Source organism: Pinus tabuliformis, chromosome 2_1 (assembly GCF_031772625.1).
Source record: "Pinus tabuliformis cultivar Carrire ecotype Pingquan chromosome 2_1, CPIR1, whole genome shotgun sequence".
Classification (NCBI taxonomy): domain Eukaryota; kingdom Viridiplantae; phylum Streptophyta; class Pinopsida; order Pinales; family Pinaceae; genus Pinus; species Pinus tabuliformis.
The window spans coordinates 890288857-890312039 of record NC_142299.1 but is presented as its reverse complement, the minus strand read 5'-3'; positions in this window follow the sequence as shown (position 1 = coordinate 890312039).

The following is a 23183-nucleotide window of genomic DNA, read 5'->3' as shown; positions in this document are numbered from 1 at the left end:
AACCAGATTGAATAAACGAAGCAAGTGATGAATGGAAGAATGAAGAAGAAGTGTGGGAACTCATTCAAAAGATACAACAAGATCCCAGTACATCTGATACACAAAATAAAGTTGAAACAATTAAGATCTCGAGTCTATTACAACCTTTATCCATTCCAACTCAACGTTGGGAAGAGGTTTCAATGGATTTTCTCACAAGTTTACCCAAGTCCGAAGGAAAGAGTGTCATCATGGTGGTAGTTGACAGACTCACCAAGTATGCACACTTTTGTGCATTATCTCATCCATTTAAACCCAGTACAGTTTATATTGCATTTATGGAAACAATTCAAAATCTACATGGAAACCCAAATATTATTGTAAGCGACAAAGATCCCATTTTCACTAGAAATTTTTGGACAAAATTATTTTCTTGTCTTGGTACTCAGTTAGCTCATAACTCATCTTATCATCCTCAATCTGATGGGAAAACTAAGATAGTAAATAAATATTTGGAATGATATCTTCATTGATTTGTATATGATAAACAAACAGGATGGGTCAAATGGTTGCCTCTGGCTAAATGGTGGTATAACACTTCCTTCCATACTGCAGCAAAAATGACCCCATTTATGGCACTTTATGGATATCATCCACTGTCCATCACATCATATTTAAGAGAAAATTCTAAGGTTCAAGCAGTGGAAGATCACATCGAGCATCAACAACAAGTTCTCCAACTCTTAAATGATAACCTTACTTTGGCACAGAATAGAATGAAACAACAGGCAGATCAACAGCGCAACAAAAGAAGTTTTGATGTAGGTGACTGACTATTTTTAAGGCTACAACCATATAAAAAAATGTCCCTCAAGAAAGCTAAGAAGGATAATAAATTATCACCAAAGTATTATGGTCCATACAAGGTGTTGCAAAAGATTAGTACTATCGCATACAAATTGGAGCTTCTTGCAGCCTCCCAAGTGCACCCAGCTTTCCATGTTTCATGCCTAAAGAAGGTTATAAGTGACAAGCTCCCAGTTCAAACAATATTTTCAGAACTTGATGAGGAAGGAAAAATCATATTGGAACCTGAAGCAGTCACAGAAACAAGAACTCGACATCTACGAAATCGATCAATTTCGAAGTATCTCATCAAGTGGAAGAACTTACTAGCTAAAGATTCCACATGGGAGGATGAGAATTTTATACAGAAGAATCCATAACTACTCGAGTGTTGATGAAAACACTTTTTTGAAGGAGAGGTGCATGTTAGGCCCCTATAATACTAGTGATTCCCCCATTACTATTGTCATTGTAACCCTTATTGTTACTTTTGTGCCCCTATTGTCCCCATATTGTTATTATTGTGCCCCATAAAAGCCCACTATTGTTATTGTTGTGCCCTTATATTATTATGGTTATGTTGGATTTGATTATATTGTGACCCCTTAGACTCCTATATATAGAAAGGAGGTTTTTTCGTTTGTATCACCCAAGAATTATTCATTTGTGTAATGTAAAGGAGGTTTTGTCATTTGTATCACCCAAGAATTATTCATTTGTGTAATGTAAAGGAGGTTTCCCCCTCGAAGAGGCTTATTTTGAAGTCTCTTATCTATCTTTTCTTCTATTTTGTGAGTTGGTTAAATAACACTTCACATCACTTCAATCTCCAATTGAGTTACCCCTCTTGGAAAAGTCCCATTGACAATTTCCTCCGAAGTTGCTTAGAATTAATTCAAGATGGATGCTTATTAGAAAAGTTGCACATGATGATAGACCAATGTAGGAAGGAGTAGGTGGCTCCTATCACGTAGAAATTGGACATAAAAGTTAAGCAGGTACTATGAAAGAATTACACAAATTGAGAATTATGGTTTAATGTTCAAATCGTTGATTATGATATGGAAAATGTTATACTAGATCTAGTCTTTGATGTAAACATATTGTCAAAGAAGACCTAGGAGTTAATGGTAATCTAAAATTGGAATGGTATCCTATTCAACTTCGGCTAGAAAACCAGGATAGAATCTTCCCAATTGGAATATTGGTAAAATTTGAAGTTGACGTCGATGGGGTCAAGAGCTTAGATAACTTCAAGGTGAATGAGATAGTGGATGATATGGATCCATATCCAGTGTTACTTTGCATAAACTAGTCCTTTGACAAATAAGCCATAATTGACATAAAGAAGAGACAAATGACATTTGAATTAGGGGACTTATAGGTGGTCACTCCCTTAGATCATAAAGAAGAAGAAATTTTTGTCAAACTTGTGAGAGGGGACCTTGATGCAACAGACCTCGAAAATTTATATAATTTTACAATGTGACATGATGACTACATTAACCCTACAATGGATGGCACTCTAAGTTGGTGAAGTGTCAATTCATGTTCATTGGATTCAGATGATGCCTTGAAGAATTAGCATCATCACCACCATGAGGTGCCTACTCAAATATCCATGCATGCCACCCATGTAGTAAGATGGATCAATACAAAAGTATGGGAACAACCCAAGTTTAATGTTCTTATAGATGTTTGTACATTTGTAAAAGAATATGAGGCATAGATGCCCAAGTAGCTTAGGATGCCACATCACCCTAAAAGCCATTGATCTAGTGCACTAGTGGTATACACACAAGGAGCACAGTGAAGCTTGGTAGAAATGTGGGGATTTCTTACAGATCATATTTAGATTAGGCATAGGAGAAACTAAGAAACAATACACTGGAAAGAGTTGTTTGATCACCCACATGAGGAACTATGTTGTAGATTGGAGAAGGGAGAAGGTTCTAGAGGATGAGTGGGTGCATCACTTCATACATACTTTAGAAACTATACCCCGCAGCGCATATACACAGTTGGAACTGCAACGAGGTACAATGAAGTGGGAGATGATGGTAGAGATTTTTGAGGTAAATTTTTAGTTAAAAGCTGAAGACCCTTCGGTAGATGGAGCACTACAAAAAATGAAGGAAATTATATTTGCACTTAATTTGATCACTGTGCTAAAGGAGATACCTCTCTACTAATTGCATAAGCACTACTAGAATATAAGGGAACTAATAGAATGTTACAATGTTTCATAAGAAGTCCATGATGACGAGGACCCAAGGAATTTGAATTTCCGACAGTCTGAAGGAGAATTCACAAAGGTGGGACATTGATGAGATTCTACTACACCTCATGATCTAGGTGGATGTTGGTGGCCACCCACCTATCCCAGGCGGACCCCCACAACTGTCTCTTTCAGTTTTTCAATTTCCTTAATTGTAGCACAATTTACTATTTTTAGCAGTTTTTCGGGTCCTAAACTTCCGGAGCCGTTTTGAGGCCTAAAAGACGTTTTTTGGGAAAACTAGGAGCAACATGGGTCCATGGACTGATGTTTCTCTTCCCAAAGTTGTATTCCTTGGATATATATTTCTAATGAGGTATTTTGCACGTCAAACGGAGATCGCATGCCAAAGTTATGACCCCAGGAAGTTGATATACCAATTTACCCAAAACGGGGCCCATTGTTTGGCACTTCATCTTCTAGGGTTAGGGTTTTGGATGTTTAGGGTTTTCCATTGTCTCTTAACAATAAATAGGCCTTCAAGCCTCATTGTAAGATAATTCATAGGCATGTAGCCGCCACATCTTTTCTCAGAGATAAGCTACCATCGCCCCAGCTAGTTTATTTCCATTTTTGTTTGTAAGCATATTCCAGTATTTTACACTAATGAAATGAAGTATTATTTCTATTGCATCTCTGTATCTATGGTTATTTCTTTAATTTGTTGCACTCTTGTTTAAATCCAGATCAGTGGTATCAGAGTGGTCTGCTCTTTCTTTGTTTTTCTTTGCATGTCCCCAACGAGGTCAGGGTATAAAGAGTTAGGGCATGATCTAGTTGAACCTTTGCAAGACCAACCTCGAAAATCCCGACGGCCTCCCATGGTGGATGAAAAGAAAGACGAGGGGGCAGGAGATCCTATCAAAATCTTTCTCGAAGAAGCCCTCGAGTGACAAAGGAACACGATGATGGAAAACTTTGCCCAAATCCTTCAATGGCTACCCAGGGGCGACGCATTTGCTTCCAACAGCTACGTTAGAAATGCCACACCCTTTAAGGTACAAGTTAACTTTGAAATTCTGATATTCAAGGGTCAGATATACGCAGATGTCGTAGATAAATGGTTAAATTTTCTAGATGGTTATTTTTTTGTTCATGATTTTTCCAGCCAGAAAAAGATCACTTTTCACTTCTCAAAGAAACCCCCCACATCAAGGACTAGTGGGAAACCTACTGCGAGTAGAAGGATGAAAGTACGGGCTCACTATTTTCAGCCACACCCACTTGGAATTCATTCTTGGATGCCATCAAGGAGCAATACTACCCTGTCAAAAGCTATGAGGATAATTACATAAAGTGGACCATCCTGCAATAGGGAAGGGACCAAGATGTGCTAGAGTTCACAAATATTTTTCATACCCTTCGCACAAAGTTGGGTATCAAGGATTCTGAGCTGCATTTGGTACTCAAATACCACGGATGCCTACATAGATACATCCAGGATGAGATGGAGTTCCTAAACATCTCCTCGCTCGACACAGCATACCGATACATTATCAAGATCGAGCATAAGTTTAAACAAAAGAAGCAAGACTTTGGATCTGTGAATCTAACGAACAAATGACAAAGACAAGGCGGGGTGACCCAAGACAACCCGTTGAAGCCGTAAGAAAAGAACAACACCATGAAGTCAAAGAAGGACACAGGAAAGTGGTGTGAATTCCATAAGAGCCCCACTCATAACACAAGTGAGTGTTAGACCAAGCAGCCGTTGGTGGCTGAGTTGAAGGCTTCAGAATCATATGCATGCTCCGACCCTCAGTCAGAACCCAATAAGGGGAATGACAAAGGGAAGAAAATCATTGATGTGGAGCCCAGCACCATTTTTTCCACCGCCAAGGTCCAGAAGATTGAGCCTTAAGATCCAGAGGAGGGGGAGTGTCTTTTCCACTCATAAATGTGGGTGAAGGGTTCGCCGCTGCAATTCATTGTCAACAGTGGCAACCAAAAGAACCTCATTTCAGCAGAGGTCATGAAGCGGCTGGGACTACCAACCATACCACACCTGCAACCGTACAACATTGGGTGGCTTCACCAAGGATGAGATCTTCGAGTCCGCCAGCAGTGTCACCTTCCCTACAACATCAAGCCCTTCACATATGAGGTATTGTGTGATGTTGCACCGCTTGATGTTTGTGATGTATTATTAGGCCAACCATACTTGTGGAAGTGACATGTTGTGTATGAGTCAAGGCCTCACACTGTTATTATTTCTTTGTGTAATACATTATACATGATACCAGAGGTAGCCCCACCTACCGCCACTTCTTTGATCTCTGCTAAGAAAGGCAGCAAGATCATCTCCCAGACTAGGAAATTTATTTTCTGTCTAGTTCACTCTCAAAGTAAGGAGAAGATCATAGCCACATCCATGGCCCCCAAGAAGGTTCCTCCACGCAGCAGAAGCAGGTGGATATGGTCATGAAAGAAGACAGGGACATCTTCTCCTCACCCACAGGGGTACCGTTGCACTGTCAGGTCAAGCATTCGTCTGATATGACTTCCGGAGCACCTATATCCAACAAGCCTATATATCACCACTCTACTCTAGAAAATGCCAAGTACAAGCAGTGACATGATCAGCATCAGGTACCACACAAGTTTCAAGTGGGCGAAAAAGTCTGGTTGCATCTGCAGAAAGAACGCCTTACAAGAGCCCATCAGAAGCTCAAACCACTCCGATATGGTCCTTACACCATTACCAAGGTTGTGGGAAACAATGCTTTGGAGAAAATCATTCCCCCATTCCTTCACTTGCACCGAGTGTTCAATGTGGACCGCCCTCGACCATGCTTCCCACCATTACTGGACACATCAGAGGTTGCAGAACAGCTCACCAGGGACCAAGTTCAGCAAAAGTTTCCTCATCTCATGGAAGAACTCATGGCAATGGGGACCATTGCTTCCTAAGGGGGGAGAAATGATCCAAGTGGATGTTGGTGGCCACCCACCTATCCCAGTTGGACCCCCACAACTTTCTATTTCATTTTTTCAGTTTCCTTAATTGTAGCACAATTTACTATTTTTAGCAGTTTTTTGGGTCCTGAACTTTCGAATCCGTTTTGAGGCCCTAAACGACATTTTTTTGGAAAACTGGGAGCAAAATAGGTCCATAGACACCAAATTCCTCTTCCCGAAGTTGTAGTCCTCAGATAGATCTTTATAACGATGTATTGTGCACGTCAAACGAAGATCGCATGCCAAAGTTACAACCCCGGGAAGATGATGTACCAATTTACCCAAAATGGGCCCATAGTTTGGCGCTTCATCTCCTAGGGTTAGGGTTTTGGATGTTTATGGTTTTCCATTGTTTCTCAACAATAAATAGGCCTTCGAGCCTCATTGTAATACAGTTCGGAGGCATGTAGCTGCCACATCTCTTCTTAGAGATAAGTTACCATCACCATAGCTGGTTTATTTCCATTTCTGTTTGTAAGCATATTTGAGTATTTTACATTAATGAAATGAAGTATTATTTATGTTGCATCTCTGTATTTATGGTTATTTCTGTAATTTGTTGCGTTCCTGTTTAAATATGGATCATATGACTATGGAAAAACTATCTGAACTTACAAGGTGAACATTGGTAGGGAGAAGAATCTGAAGCTCATAGTACTTGGTGGCTACTAGGATGAGAGACTTTTAGGAAAAAAAAAAATATATATATATATATATATATTTGCATGAGTATCAAGACTTGTTCCTAAACACCTCTTAGATGAAGGGCATAGTTGGTGGTTTGGGGGAAATGAATATTTTGTTGAATTCTGATGCAAAACAAGTGAAGCAGACACCATATAGGTCGAATCCCATTTATAAGTAGAAGGCTTAGGAGGAACATGATGGAATGTTAGAAGTAGGTATAATTGACCCTGTCGAAGAGTATAAATGTATCAACCCTCTAGTAATTCATAATAAGAAGACTAGTGAGATCCATATCTATGTGGACCTAATGAAGTTGAATGATGCCTCTATTCAAGACTTGTTCCCTACTCCATTTATTGACAAATGTTTGGACAATGTCAGTGGCCAAGAGGCATATTCTTTCATAGATTGATTTTTATGGTATCATCAAATCAAGATCATTGAGGAAGACCACCACAAGGCCACAATTTCTATTGAATGAGCATCCTTTATGTATATAGCCATGCCTTTTGGGCTAAAGAATGCTGCAATAGTGTTTTCAATAGTAGGTGTAGCAGCATTCAAGGATTTCATCCACAAGTTTTTAGAAATTTATCTAGACAACTGGATTACCTTTAGCCTCCTGAAGAAACATGTCAAGGTGCTTAGACTGATGTTGGACAACTACATACAGCTTCAAATATCCCTGAACTCAAAGAAGTGCATTTTCTACTCAATCATATTGTATGTAAGAAATGGATATTGGTTTATCCTATGAAGATCGTAGTAACAATAGACCTACCCCCTCCTACGTCATTTAGACAGTTGCACGCTACCTTGGGAAAAACCGGATTTTACAAGCAGTTCATTCAGGGATATTTACAGATTGCAGTGCCATTGGAGAAGTTGCTCAAGAAGGATACAAAGTTTCAATGGATTGAGTAATGTCAAAATGCGCTTGATACATTGAAGGAGAAGTTGGATACTACACCCATCTTAGTGTTCTCAGACTAGAGTAAGGATTTTCATGTTCATGTAGATGCTTTGTTCATTACATTAGGGATGGTATTGGCAGAACTAGGGAAAGGAGAGAAAGACCATATGATAGCCTTTTCCAACAAAAAATTGTTTGTGGTAGAGAAAAACTACAACACAACCAGAAGGAAAGGGCTTGTGATGGCATATGCTCTGCAAAATTATAGGCATAATCTATTAGAGTCACACTTCAAATTATATACATACCACTTTTCACTACAATACCTCGTCAACAAGCTGATGTTTGGGGGAGGATATGCATGGGGATTTTGTTATTTCTAGGAATATTATTTTGAAGTAATAGTGAAGCTAAAAAGGTTGAATGTAGGACCATACCATTTATCCAGGATCCTTTCGAGTGAAGATGCGGGGAATGTGGATGACAGCTCTCCTAATGCACGTTTGTTTCAGGTCGACATGGTTGACAACCAATTTGCAAAAATATTTTAGATCCTCAATACTGGGTCGATACCACAAGGACATACAATGGCACAAAAAGGCATTTGGTCATCAATGCAGCATATTATCAATTGATCACAAGTTGTTTGTATAAAGTGGGTTCTAATGGCATACCTCATTGATGTTTTCTAGAACATGAAAAACCATTTGTTTTGTCAAAGGATCATGAAGGGGTGGATGGAGGTAATTATGCGAGCAAAGCTATCATGCAAAAAAAATTACACGTAGGACTTTGGTGGCCAATAGTGCATCATGACGCAAAGGAATTATGTTGCAGTTGTGATTTATGTTAGAGAGTGGGAAATCCATCATGAAGGGATGAAATTCCACTGCATCCTTAGGTAACATTACATCCCTTCGATAAGTGGGTAGTGGATTTCATTGGGACAATAAACCTTGTGGTGCATAGAACCGCAACTCAATATATAATAAATGCAAAAAAATACTTGACCAAATGGGTAGAGTTCATTCCAATAAAATATTATAGTGCAAAAACTATGGAAAGGTTTTTGTTTGAGCATGTGGTCACTCACTTTGGCTATCTGAGAATTTTGATCAATGACTAGGGAACTCACTTCCTTAGCAAGACCATTGAAGTATTGACAAGGGAGTTCCAAGTCACCACCAAAAGAACATTGTTGGGCCATAAGAATTACATCTTTTTGGCAGTTTGTTACCTTTTCTTTAACTTATTTACCAGTTATATTTACATAATCACACCACCATGTTGAAATAAAATTCATCAAAGCTACATAAATAATCAATACGGTAAAGTTCCAAATGTGCTCTCAATTCTATAGATTTTTCTTTATAAATTTGATTCAATTTGCATGAGTTACAGAATTTGACACATTTTGCAGCCTCACTAACATTCCACAACTGAATCCAATGTTCGAACAGGTCCCATGGGAGATAGATCAACCAGATCACATGGGAATATAAAAAATGTTGCCTATATGTATTTCCACCTACTGGGCATAGACAGGAGAATCCTAGTTGACCATAATTTCAAAGTCAAACTTATGGTCGAATAGTGACATGGTGTATTTGAATACACCAAGCCTAAGAACAAGGTACCAAGCAAGGTTGAATATTTATCAAACACGAAAGATCACAAAGAATTTGAAGAACGTTGGTGGGTTTCTCACATGATTCGCTTCATAGATAACAAATCATGTGAGTAAAATTCTCAATATAATTTGAATTCTAAGATGTCGATATGTAGAGCTGGCCTTTAGCAATATGTTTCTCATAACTAGTTACTTAAAACTCTATAAAATTCTTCTCTAAGAAGCAAACCATAAGTATTGAATGTTGTTGAGAAATCTAGGGGAACCTAGAGTAGAGGATTTCTCTTGATAATTTCTTGTAATATATTTTTACTTTACTTGATTAGCTTCTTCTTTCACTTCATTATTATTAGTGTTCTTTATCATCAAACAACTATCAAACAATAAAATCAATGAGACAGTAGGACACAAGATGTAGGTGATTAGCTAAGGCCAAAGCCTCTCCAACTGAGAGGAAAACCCACAAGAATTATTCTCTTCTTATATAACTTCAATTGATGAATTTCAAGACCTACAACCCTTGACCAAGACCCTCCAAGACCAGTTCAAACCATGCTTCCAACAATTTTTGCAACTTTAACTTACCCAACATATTCTTCTGGAACTTTGACCTACCCAACAAATTCTTCTGCAACTTCGACCTACCTAGCAAATTCTTCTGCAACTTCGACATGCCCAACAAACTCTTCAAATTATTCTACCCAACACATGTAGAAACCCTAACATGAGAGACAGGTAGAGAGAGAGAGAGGCCCAAAAACCTCAATCTAGTTCTTCTCCTTCTTTTCCATCATTTTCCATCTTCTATCTTGAGAATATCAGACTTGCTTGAATGAGTGTCCAAATGAGGTCAAGTTCCTTGCTATGTAAAGGCTTATGAGGGGTACGAATTGCTATCTTTAGGCTGACTTGTCCCTTCATGTAGGTCGACTTGATATTTGCACCATGACAAGGCCTTGGATGGTCTTTTGACTCAATTTCGACTCAAATAAATTTTATTTACAATATATAACATGCCCAAATGGGTCTTCAATACATGACAATGACTCAATTGAATTTATGACAAACCTAGAAGCACTCAATGGGTTCTTGACCTAAAAATAAATTTCTCTTGAGCATGAAACCCATACATCAAGAATAACAATAATAATAATAAAATTATCTTTTCATTAAATACATAAAATCACGATTACATATGTAATTATGAATACCGAATATAGTTACATATTTCAACACTCCCTGTTAACTAGGGAGGTATTAATTGTTGATTTTTGTAGCTTGGGAGGTACTCCACACCTTGAAGAGCGAGGGTTTGGAGGAAGGAGCTCCACAAGTGGCCTTGTAGGCTTGAAACCCAAGCTTGGGGTTTTGCACCCATCAATGTTTGGGCCAAAATCTACATTATATCACAACATGTGATGGATGAGGATGATAATAGATGACGAGACGAATCCAACGTGTTAGAGCCTAGATTTGTCTCAGGCTGAAAAGACAAGGTTCTAGGTCCACATCAAACCACGCTCAGCCTCGTAGCTAGCCCTACGAGGACAGGAGAGGGCTCTCTCCGAGTCGATCTCGGAAAAAGATAATCGATGGGGCTCGAGATGACTGTAATAAAAGCTAATCTTAGGCTAGGTATTAAGTACAAGGGTTTGTTGTGAGTTTTTGGGGGTTTTGTGTTGGAAACAGGGAAAGGCAAATTGGGCTCGGGGATGAGGCACAGTTTCTGCAGAGTTCTAATTGGGGCAAGGAAGGAAATTGTTTTGATGCTTTAAAGTGAGTGAGATGGATAGATCAGACTGGTGAGGAGCTAAGGAGAGCAATAAATTCTCAAGAATTCTCCTTAAACAGATGAAAACATAGAAATTTAAACAAATTCAAAGGCAAAGCATAACAGTTAATGGATTCCACCTTAATCACTCATTTGTTCAAATTCAGAAGAAAAGAGAGGAAAATGATACACATAACACTAATGAACTTACAATTACTCAGAGAAGCACACCATCAAAACATAAAGCCACATGGATCCCAAACAGTGCTGCAAAACCCTGGTCTTTCCTTAGCCAAAAATGCAGAGATAGAATGTACAATGATATGCCAAAGCAATCCCTAGTGTCCAAACCTGAAAATGACTTAGAAATTACATAATATAGGCAATCCAAACCTATTTCCTTGCCTCTAGGGGTCGAGCTCATCATTCTAGGAGCTGTTTGAACTAATTCTAAACAAAGCACTAAAATCTAGGCAATCAAAACAACTTGCCTCTATAAGGTAGGAAACTGATTCATTCATTAAATTTTCACTTTTTGGTGAATGAATCCTCTAGAACAAGTAAATAAGTGCCAAAATTACATCATGTTTATCCAATTACATCAAGATAGATCAAAAATTACATCACAAAGCAAAACTAGTCAAACTGGACGAATTTCTGAGCTGGAAGGTGAAAAATTGAGCAAAAATCCTATGTGCGTCGTGCCAATTTCTCTGTGCGTCACGCCACTTTGAGGCTGAGTTTTAGGAACTTCCTGAAGTCCAAATTGATCCCAAGTGTAATTTTTGGAAATCCCTACCTGTCTACTTTCTAACCCAAGTGGAATTTCTGAATTTGGTGCCCATTTGCCCCTCCAAAACTTCAATCTCCCAAGACTGCTTCCTGTGTGTCAAAATAGGGGCAGAAAGGTCATTTTTGAGTGTTTTTTGACCTCCTGGGGACTCAAAACTTGCCCAAACTTCTTGGCCATGCACCAAAAGTCATGATTTTTCATGAAAAATCCAAAAATATAAACTTTTTTCCATTTGGAGCTTCCTATCAAAAGCGTGCGCCACGTGGCGCGGCGCACAGGGAGAAAAACCCTGTTTTTTGTACAAAAAATTTCCAAAATGTCAAAAATGCCCCAAATTTCTTGAAATTTGGGCTGGAGCTTCTTCATTAAGTGTTATGCTGGGCTAAAGAGGCTTCGGCCAGTATCTAAAGACGATCAAGCTCCCTTTGCCTCTTTTGCTTCCTTATTGCCTTCCTCAATTTTGCCTTCAAATTCCTGATTCGGGCCTTGCAGACCTTGTTTCGTGCCATGTAGTGGAAATCCATGTGTCTCAGCAATGCATGATCCTTATCAACCTTTTCCAATAGCCTCTCTAAGTGCATGTTAACTCTCTCGAGATTAGCCTCCCAATCCTCATTAATCTCTTGCTCCAATGACGTGAGCTCAATTCTTCTCCTTTGTGCAGCTTGGCGATGCTCGCAAATGTTTTGTAGCTCCATGATTGCTTGCTGATCTTCAAGCTATTTGTTCCTCTGCTCCAAGTATTTCATGGTCCACTTAGCTCTCTCCAAGTCAAGGGATAAGGCTTGGATCTCTGTTTGCTACTCCTGGATGATCTCCCTAAGTTTGGCACTTTGTGGGCCCGTATCTGTATCATCATCATAAATGAGAATGAATTCGATCGCTCTTTCACCTGAAGGCCCCTCATCCTGCATTGGCCTCTTTCCTTTGTCCTGTACCTGTGATGCTGATGGAGGAAACGAGGCCCCTTCCACCCCGGGTGGAGATAACACTCGCTTTGCCGCTGCAAACAAATGTCTGGTGCCTCTCTGATATGTGATGAATACCAGCACACTAGCGGTCTCATGGCACTCATACTGATGAGAAGGTTGACCTTCATGCTTAACCTCTGATAATCCCTGTGAAGCTCTAAAGAAGTCACGGGAGATGAAATCATCCCATGTGATGCCCTGTACTCCAAGCTGATGAACCACCAAAATCTTAATAAGAGCAAAATGATAGACACTGTTAAGTTGCTGCTGAGGTGTTTTGTGTTGCACAAGTGTGGTCATCCTCTCTATGTTCCGGCAAAAGAAATACAGAATGTTCATCATCCGTACCCTGGTGAAATGCATGAGCAACCTGATGTGATAAGCATAGAGACGAGAGAACCGTCCCTCACAGCTGAAATATTTCATGATCAACTTCATTAGTGGAGCATATTCATCTTTCAGATATCGGAATGGGAAGACTCTCTTGAGCTGCCTCAAGAAACCAGTTTTAATGTATGGCTCATAATGCTGCCGGTCAATCTTCTTCTTCTTGTGCCATGGTTCTCCAATGTTCGGTATGCCAGTTGCTAATGAGACAGATTCTGGTGTAAGTGTGAAGGTGACACCGGCTAAGATAGCTTGATCTCCATGTAAGTGCAGCACGAATAGACGAGCTATTTCATGATGAAATTGAACACTAGCCACCTTTTGACAAAACTCATAGCATGATTGATGCTGGAAACAAAACATAGCAAGAGGGCAAGCTTGCAATTCTGTAAGGGTGATTGGTTCTTCTCTTACATGTCTGCCACTTTTATGAGGCCTCCGGGGTGCCTGTTCTTCCAAGGGTGAGTCACTTTGGGTTTCCACTTCATAGTCCGATGAATGCTCATATGCCATGACTATTGTTTTGTCAAACTGCCTTGGAGAAAAAGATGCTAGTATATGAAAACTGTTTAGACTGCTCTTTTGTGTGCAAAGTCTACCAGCAAAGTCTGCCACCAAAGGGAAAAAACAAATGAAACAGGGATTGTTAGGCAGGGGAAATAATAGTGAGGAATGGGAATTATTGGGAAAAATTTGATAGGGAAATATGGGAGAGGGATTGAGGGATTTATGTATGGGAATAGGGTTTAGGGTTTGGAATTGTTGTATAGGGTTTGAGGTGTGAGGTTGGGGAACTTGGGACAGAGAATTTAGGAGAAGGGATTGATGAGCTTAGGGGGTTAGGAAATTATGGAATGATAAATACAAGGGAATAATAGGAAGGAGAAGTGACAACTTTGGTAACAAAATACTGATTTTGACATCCACAGCAATTTTCCTTTGAGGCACGTTTGAAGTAGGGTTTAGATTTTTGTTTCAATCATTTACATTCATAAACCACCATCCCTTATCACAAAAATGGATGAAACATCAATATATTGACCCTACCTGGAAAATCCACGCAAATAAAGGGAAATTTGGAGAAAATTCGGGCTTTCAGGTGTGTGCGCCGCACCGCATACCCAACGCACCGCGCTCTGCCAGTGCGCCGCGCCCATTCAGATTTGCACTGGACAATTTCTCCCAGTGCGCCACACCACCTGCTCTGTGTGTCGCGCTGACCAAATTTCCTCCAACTTCACCCAAATCGCACTCTAACTCTACAAATTTACTTTGAATGGCTTCTCTTTGGTCTTGGCATACAAAAGACCTTGATCTTGATGAAAAAAAACTTTATAAAGACATGGGTTTAATTTTTGATTCTTCAAAACCCAACTTTGTAATGTTTTGGCATTGGCATTTTTTCTATGTTATTACAACTCTGTTTTTGAATTTGCTTTTTGATTTTTTGGCTAAAACAATGAAATTTTTTGGCAATTTTTGCAAGGACAACTGACATGGAATTTGGCAAAGGAGACTAGGGTTTTGCCTGAAGATTTGAAAAAAGTGAAAACTTTGAAAATTATTACAAGAGGACAAAATGTCATAATCCATCCATATGATGATGAAATCTTTGAATGACAACTTTGTAAGAACCTCCCTCTAGCCTGCTGGCATTATTAAACATTGTGAAGACACATTTTGTGAAACCCTAGACCTAGTGACTGAGAATAACTCTTGCTGATCAAAAGACATGAAAAATTGATTTTGATGAACAAACCTGAGCCAGCAGTGCATAGCATGAGGGGGATGAATGACAAATCCCTTCCGTCAGATTATGGCATGCTCCTAATGTAATGCAACTGATCGAGCAAAATGGGACACCTAAAAATGGAATGCAAAAAGAGTTTTGATCTCTGACGGAGGGATGACCAGACCGACTCTAACATTGGCTCCAATGGGGATGGTAGCTCCTTGGAGGTGCCAAGAACGGCAGATCTCTGGGAGAGCTAGATAGTGCCTTCATCCATTGGGCTATGGAGTCATTATTTCGACAAACAACACAAGACTCTGACTCATTTATTTGACTGAAACTTGACTCAAAACGACTCGATTATGAAACTGAAATGACTGAAAACCGACTTGACAAACTGAACTCAAGACTGAAATCTTTCTTTAGAATTATAGCCTTCACTTCGGGTCCCAGACTGAAGAAAATATCACAGCACACACTTGCGGTGAAACTGAAATAAATGGTATTTACAATGACAATGTAAACAGCAAAAATAACTCAGAAAAGGTACCGCTTGAGCAGCCGACCATTGACCGGCCCTCCGGGACAATCTTCCTCATTCATCTCCTTTAAAAGAAAGGCATTCTGACCTCGATATGCTGCAATCTTAAAAGTACCTTTCCAAAGATTTTCAAACTTACCGTGCTTGCCCTTTTCTTCATTCCTTGCATCCCACTTTAAAACCACATCATCCAACTAAAATATGTTCGCCTTTGCTTTTCTGTCATAAATCTTTTTAATTCTCTCCTGCAACTTGAATGTGTTTTGAAAAACATCTTCCCGTGTCTACTGCAAGTGAATCATTTGGTTTAGTCTTCTCTGCATTGGGTCATCTTCACTACTAGCCTCCTGAAGAAGTTTGACTACCGGAGCTGCAAGAGAGGTAGGGAACACGGTATCAACTCCATAAACTAGCTCAAAGGGGGGCATACCAATGGATTTCTTCTGACTCACACGATCTGCCCAAAGTGCATGAACCAACTTCTTATGCCAACTCTTCTTGTTGATTTCCAGCATCTTCTTAATGATATTAACCAAAGATTTGTTGGAAGACTCCGCCAACCCATTGCCTTGTGGATGATAGGCCGTTGAGTGCCCCAAAGTAATGTGATATTTATTACAAAACTCAACCATCCTTTTTGACTTAAAAGCTATTGCGTTATCAGTGATTAGCTTATTCGGGCAACCAAAACGAGACAAAATATTATTCTCAAGGAATGAAATTATTACCACATCCGTAGCTTGCCTAGTGGGAATTGCTTCGATCCACTTCGTGAAATAATCTGTCACCGTGAGGATCCATCTATGCTGACCTGAAGAAGAAGGATGAATTTCACCAATGAAATCCAACCCCCACTGCTGAAAAGGAGCACTCACCTCAATGGGCTTAAGCGGCAAAGGTTGTAATTTCTGCTTTCCTTAAAAAATATGATAGTTATGACAGCTCCTGACAGTTTTGAATACATCTGCAAACAATGTTGGCCAATAGTATCCAGCTCTCAGAATCTTATTTGTTGTTGTTTTCCAAAAAAGGTGACCGCCACAATCTCCTTTATGGAAATCCTCCATGACCTGCTTCGCTTCTTCTTCCACCAAACAATTTAACAAAACGCCACCAGGATCTTTCCAATAAAGTGCAGAATTCAAAATACAAAACTTAGCAGCCTTTAATTTAAGAGTTCTAGCTTTGTTTCTAGCCGTACCAGATGGCGCGGACAAATTCTGAAGCACATATATGATATCTGAATACCATGGAGAAAGAACAAAGATTTCAGCTACCTGCATTGACGAACTTTCCTCATTTTCATCGGACATAGCAGCAATCAAATTTATGTCCAAGACGTGCAGATTTGATTCAGCCATTAACTTCGCCAATCCTTGTCCTTTAACAAGCTTTGTGGGCCTTATCTCCACATCATACTCCAGCAAAGTTGCAATCCACTTGCCACATCTTCCTTCAGGATCTGTTTGGACCAAAACATCTTTGACAGCAGCGTTAGGAACATAAGCTAAAATATGGGAATGCAGAATATACACGCGGAAATCTTTCAGTGCTTTTACAAGTGCAAGGGCTTGCTTCTCAATAATGTTGTATTTCAAAGCAGCATCTCTTATAGTCCGGCTGAAAAATGCAATGGGTCTTTCATGCTCATCTTTTTCTGCATTAATACAGTTGCCATAGTATGCTCCGAAGCAAATGAAAACAATATAAAATCCTGAGTATAATCCAGGCTGATTAGAACTGGGGCTGAAGAAAGAGCCAATTTTACTAAATTGAAAGATTTTACAGCCTCTTTTGTCCACGTCACTTGGCTGTCCTTATCAAGCATGTTTGTAATCTCCCTTAGATGTTCAGCAAGATTAGGAACAAAACGGCGCAGAAAATTCATCTTACCATTAAAAGATTGAATCTCCTTCTTATTCCGGGGCAGGTCAATTTGCTGAATCGCTTCCACACGTGCTGGATCAATACGAATGCCATCCTTTGAGATAATGTGCCCAAGAAGTTTTCCTTCATCCATGGCAAACAAGCTCTTCTTAGGATTCAGCGACACACCATATTTTCTGCACTTTTGAAAAACAACTTTTAAATGATACAAGTGTTCTTCATCTGATTTGGAAAACACGGTCAAATCATCAAGGTACACAACCAAAAAGACATCCTTTTCATTGGCGAAAGCCAAGTCCATTGCCCGATGAAAAGTGGCACCCGCGTTCTTCAATCCAAAAGGCATTTTAGCGTAATGAAATGTCCCCCACGGAGTGGTGAACGCTGTTTTGTCTCGGTCATCTTCATGGACTAAAATTTGGTTATATCCAAAATAACCATCGAGTAGTGACATGTGAGATGCTCCAACTACTCGCTAAAGTATGTGATCCATTTTTGGCATCGGATAATTATCCTTCAATGAAACTTTGTTGAGATTTCGAAAATCAATACACAAACGGATCTCATCTGTCTTCTTTCGTACGGGCACCAAATTAGATATCCAATCTGAAAAATGGATGGGAACAATGATTCCTAATTTGTACAACCTATTTATATCCTTCTCAATTGATGGCAGCAAATTTGGATTAAGCCTTCTTAACTTCTGTCTGAAAGGTTTCTGATTAGGCTTAATAGGAATTGTGTTCTGAATTATATTGGTGTCATATGTTTTCAAATCAGAATAGTCCCAAGCAAACACATCGGCAAAAGATGACAAAAAACTGATATATTTGTCTTTTACCTTTGGTGGCAACGTTTTGGACAGCTTTACCATCTTCGGATGTTTGGCTGTTCCAATATTCACCTCTTCGACTCCCTTCTCTATTGGCTGCAATGTTGGTTTGCGGGCTGCGTCATCATGATCAAAGAGTTCTTCCAAAGATATCAAGCCTTTAGGAATCACATTATCCTTGAGCTGCAACACTTCCATTTGATTGATCTTCACATCATCTTTTCCGTCATCATGCTATACATCAATTGAGGTATCTCTGAACTTACCTTTGTTTTGCAGAAAATCATCAATCTCCTCATCATCTTGGAAAACTTGCCAATATCTTTGATTGTCTGGGACAGTTGGACGATGTTTCACATGGATTTCAAATTTATTACTTGAATTCATAGGAATCTTCAAATTACTCGTTGTCTTAGCAAGTGCATCAGCAATAATATTTTGAATACGAGGCACACACTTCAAGGTGTAATCAGAAAACAACTTCAAAATGTCAAGGACAGCATTCAGGTATGCCCGCATTCGAGGATGATTTGCTTGATATTCACCTCTAACTTGCTTAATCACCAATTCGGAGTCACCATATACAGTAATCCTCTTAGCATTCAGCTTTCTTAGGATTTTTAGACCAGCGATCAAAGCCTCATACTCAGCTTCATTGTTTGAGCAATCAAAAGAAAGTTTGTAAGAACATACCCGCACGTTACTCGGCACTTTATTTGGAGCAGAAAAAGGACTATGAACCCAAATTCCAATTCCATCACCATCATTTCCCACTGCTCCATCGAAATCCATAGTCCATAGGCCATCTTCCTCTTCTTCTAAGTGCTAAAATTCTATTTGTCGTATTTTTTCTGCTTGCTGTCCATTATCCTTTTCCGATCGCTGAATGGTATTGCCCTGTTCTTGACTTTCTTTTTTCAAAACTTCTCTGAAATTCTCTGCTATTTCTGGAATATCATCTGCTGCAACTAACTGACTATCAATCTCATTGAAACTATCTGAATACAAAACAAAAGACTCTAAATCTGTATGTACATAATTAATCGGATGATTAATTGGTTTCTCCTTGCTTGTAATCATGTATTTCATTTTCTGCTCCCGATAAAGTTTTCTCATTTGGCCAAACACAGGAATCATTGCATAGGAGAAATCAAGCTGCATAGTTCCTTTGATCTTTGCTCCCCAAGATCTGGAAAGAAGCATTCCAAATCTAGGAGGTATATCCGCCACCACCACATCCATCAAAACGTTCTTTGCCGGAATCTGATCCAAACTGACCACCAAGTCTTTAATGAGCCCAATACATCTCACCCTGATGGAATCAAATGAATAGAGATCATGGTACTTCCTGGTGATGTCCAAACCCAACTTTTCCATGATAGCTTTCGGCATAAGATTGTGGGAGGCGTCGGAATCGAACATAGCATTATGCAACACAAACTCATGCACTCTCAAACTGATATAAAAAGGAGGCACATCAATATCCAGAGACTCACCATTCAATGCTGGTCCAAAAATCAGTTCAGATTGATCATCTTCTACACTCACCATATCAGACATTGGATCAAAATTCAAAATTTTGGAAACCTGACCTCTATAACTGTTGTTCCTCATCAACTCTATCAAGGGAATGGATACCTTTAATTTAGAAATTTCATTTTCTAAACTAAAAGTGGAAGTCTTCTCTACCTCTTTGGCTGGAACCTCTTTCTTCTCAGCTTTATCCTTTGGTACAATGGGCTGATTGACTCTTTCATTTTCTGATGGAGATATGTTAGGCATAGGATTAGCAACTTCTTTTCCTTTATTTGGTGCAACAGGTGGCTCATTCTTAGATGTTGTACCTTCCTTTCTCTTTTGAATTGGATTGATGGGGAAATTTCTGTTTCGTAATGAATATTGACGCTGCTGGGTGGACAAGGCATGCATATACCCTCTCTAATACTCTTCTGACTCCTCTTCAAAAGCTGTATCATTCGCCAAGATAAAATCTGCATCCTGCTGTACAGCTGAACTTTCTGCATACTCATCATCTTCAGTGATAAAAGTGGGCATATCATCAGGAGTAAAGAAGTAATTTTCTTCCCCTATTACATGGTCTTCATCATCAGATTCAGGACCAACAAAATTCTGCTAAAGAGGTGTCTTTACTTGCTGCTGTTGTGATGCCGGTTCTTGTGCTCACTGCTCATGCTGTTTGATCCTGAATTGAGGTTGCTACTGTCCACGGAAATTAGGATTCCGGATCTGTGGTTCAGGCTTATCAAGTGTTAACCTTTCAATCATCTTTTCTACCTTGCGGAGCACCTGATCTGAAGTAGAAGCTTCTTCCTTTATTGAAACTCTCTTCTCGGTTTTCAATCTAGCTCTCTTGTCATTCAAATTTGCCTCAACACTAACGGCAATTTTCTGAATTTATTCTAAGGTAGCTGGATCTCTCTCTCTTAATTGATAAGCCATGTCCAGATCAAAACCATCCGGGAATTTAAGCAAAGCTAACCTTCTAGTGGGCTTTAAATCATCGGGAATTGCATTATAAACTGCATTGAATCTAGTACAATAGTCTTGCACGGACTCACCAGCATTCCGCTTGATCTTGGTATATTCAGAAGTGATCTGAAGAGGATCTTTCTTGACTTCCCAGCGATCCAAAAACTACCTTTGAAGCTCTTCTAATGTGGGAATACTTCTATCTGTCAAAGCTCTGAACCATTTTCTTACCTCACCTGCGAAAGTCTGCACGAATAATCTCATGGTCACGTTTTCAGCATCAATCTCATGAAGCTCAAAGAAATCCGTCATCTTATCCACATGTTGTTGTGCCGTGGTACTTTGAGGAGTGCCATAAAAAAAAGGAATTTTACTTTGATAATCTGCGGGCATGTCACCCAAAACTTGAGGCAGCGCGAGTGGTGCAAACCTCGCAGCCATTGCTCTTGGTGGATTTGGTCTGGGGGATGTTGGGGGAGAGGGTGCAGTTGATGTGTGAGGTGTATGAGGAGGTGTATGCGGAGGTGAAGCAATTTTGGATGTAGAAGGAGTAGATGGAGGTGAATTTACAGCAGACTTTTGATCAGCAATATTAGGCTGCAGAAGAAGGGTGGGAATGAAGGGAGGCTCGGTAGGGATTTTCGAAGTGGATGTCGTTACGGAAGATCCGAGGGATGCAGATGCGGCTTCTAGGAAATCAGCGATATTTGAAGCGTGAATTTCACTTTGGAGGTGCTTCAAGATAAAATTCTCAATTGATTTATTATTTCTTTCAACTTCAAGAGCTACAGCAAAGTCAATATTTGGAACTATAGAAACAAGAGCACTTTTGGATTTGGTTTCAAACAATGACAATTCAAATTTTTCATCAAAATCAAGCTCTTCAAGATACTTAAAAATTGCAGGACATGAACAATATTTAAACACGGGAGTCACAGAGCTCTCTTGGCGAACAATTCTTGAAATCAGATTGGGATTTTCGTAGAAAGGAGGAGGATTTGGATCTGGATTAGCTCTGGTATATCTCTTTGAAGCCAGCGTGTTATTTTCAAGAAATCAAAGGGACATAAACAACTTGTTCAGCCTTTCAAATTCTAAACTTATCATCCAAAAGCTTAGAATTCTCAAATGTACTGGGGCGATTTACAAGTCAAGTATCAAGATTACAAGCTAGACCAGAGATTGACTGAAGCAGCGTTTATCTACTTGTGCTAATGCAAAGCAAAAGCATTTCGAAGGCTTCCTGGCATAACTTCAGGCTCCGTCTGTAGCTTATAAAACAAATGACATCAACAAGCAAACCATTTTCTTCCCCAGTATGGTCGCCACTATGTTAGAGCCTAGATTTGTCTCAGGCTGAAAAGACAAGGTTCTAGGTCCACATCAAACCATGCTCAGCCTCGTAACTAGCCCTACGAGGACAGGAGAGGGATCTCTCCGGGTCGATCTTGGAAAAAGATAATCAATGGGGCTCGAGATGACTGTAAGAAAAGCTAATCTTAGGCTAGGTATTAATTACAAGGGTTTGTTGTGAGTGTTTGGGGGTTTTGTGTTGGAAACAGGGAAAGGCAAATTAGGCTCAGGGATGAGGCACAATTTCTGCAGAGTTCTGATTGGGGCAAGGAAGGCAATCATTTTGGTGCTTTAAAGTGAGTGAGATGGATAGATCAGACTGGTTAGGAGCTAAGGAGAGCAAGAAATTCTCAAGAATTCTCCTTAAACAGATGAAAACATAGAAATTTAAACAAATTCAAAGGTAAAGCATAACAGTTAATGGATTCCACCTTAATCACTCATTTGTTCAAATTCAGAAGAAAAGAGAGGAAAATGATAGACATAACACTAATGAACTTACAATTACTCATAGAAGCACACCATAAAAACATAAAGCCACATGGATCCCAAACAGTGCTGCAAAACCCTGGTCTTTCCTTAGCCAAAAATGCAGAGATAGAATGTACAATGATATGCCAAAGCAATCCCTAGTGTCCAAACCTGAAAATGACTTAGAAATTACATAATATAGCCAAGCCAAACCTATTTCCTTGCCTCTAGGGGTCGAGCTCATCATTCTAGGAGCTGTTTGAACTAATTCTAAACAAAGCACTAAAATCTAGGCAATCAAAACAACTTGCCTCTATAAGGTAGGAAACTGATTCATTCATTAAATTTTCACTTTTTGGTGAATGAATCCTCTAGAACAATTAAATGAGTGCCAAAATTACATCATGTTTATCCAATTACATCAAGATAGACCAAAAATTACATCACAAAGCAAAACTAGTCAAACTGGTCGAATTTCTGAGCTGGAAGGTGAAAAATTGAGCAAAAATCCTCTGTGCGCCGCGCCAATTTCTCTGTGCATCGCACCACTTTGAGGCTGAGTTTGAGGAACTTTCTGAAGTCCAAATTGAGCCCAAGTGTTCTTGTTGGAAATCCCTACCTGTATACTTTCTAACCCAAGTGGAATTTCTGAATTTGGTGCCCA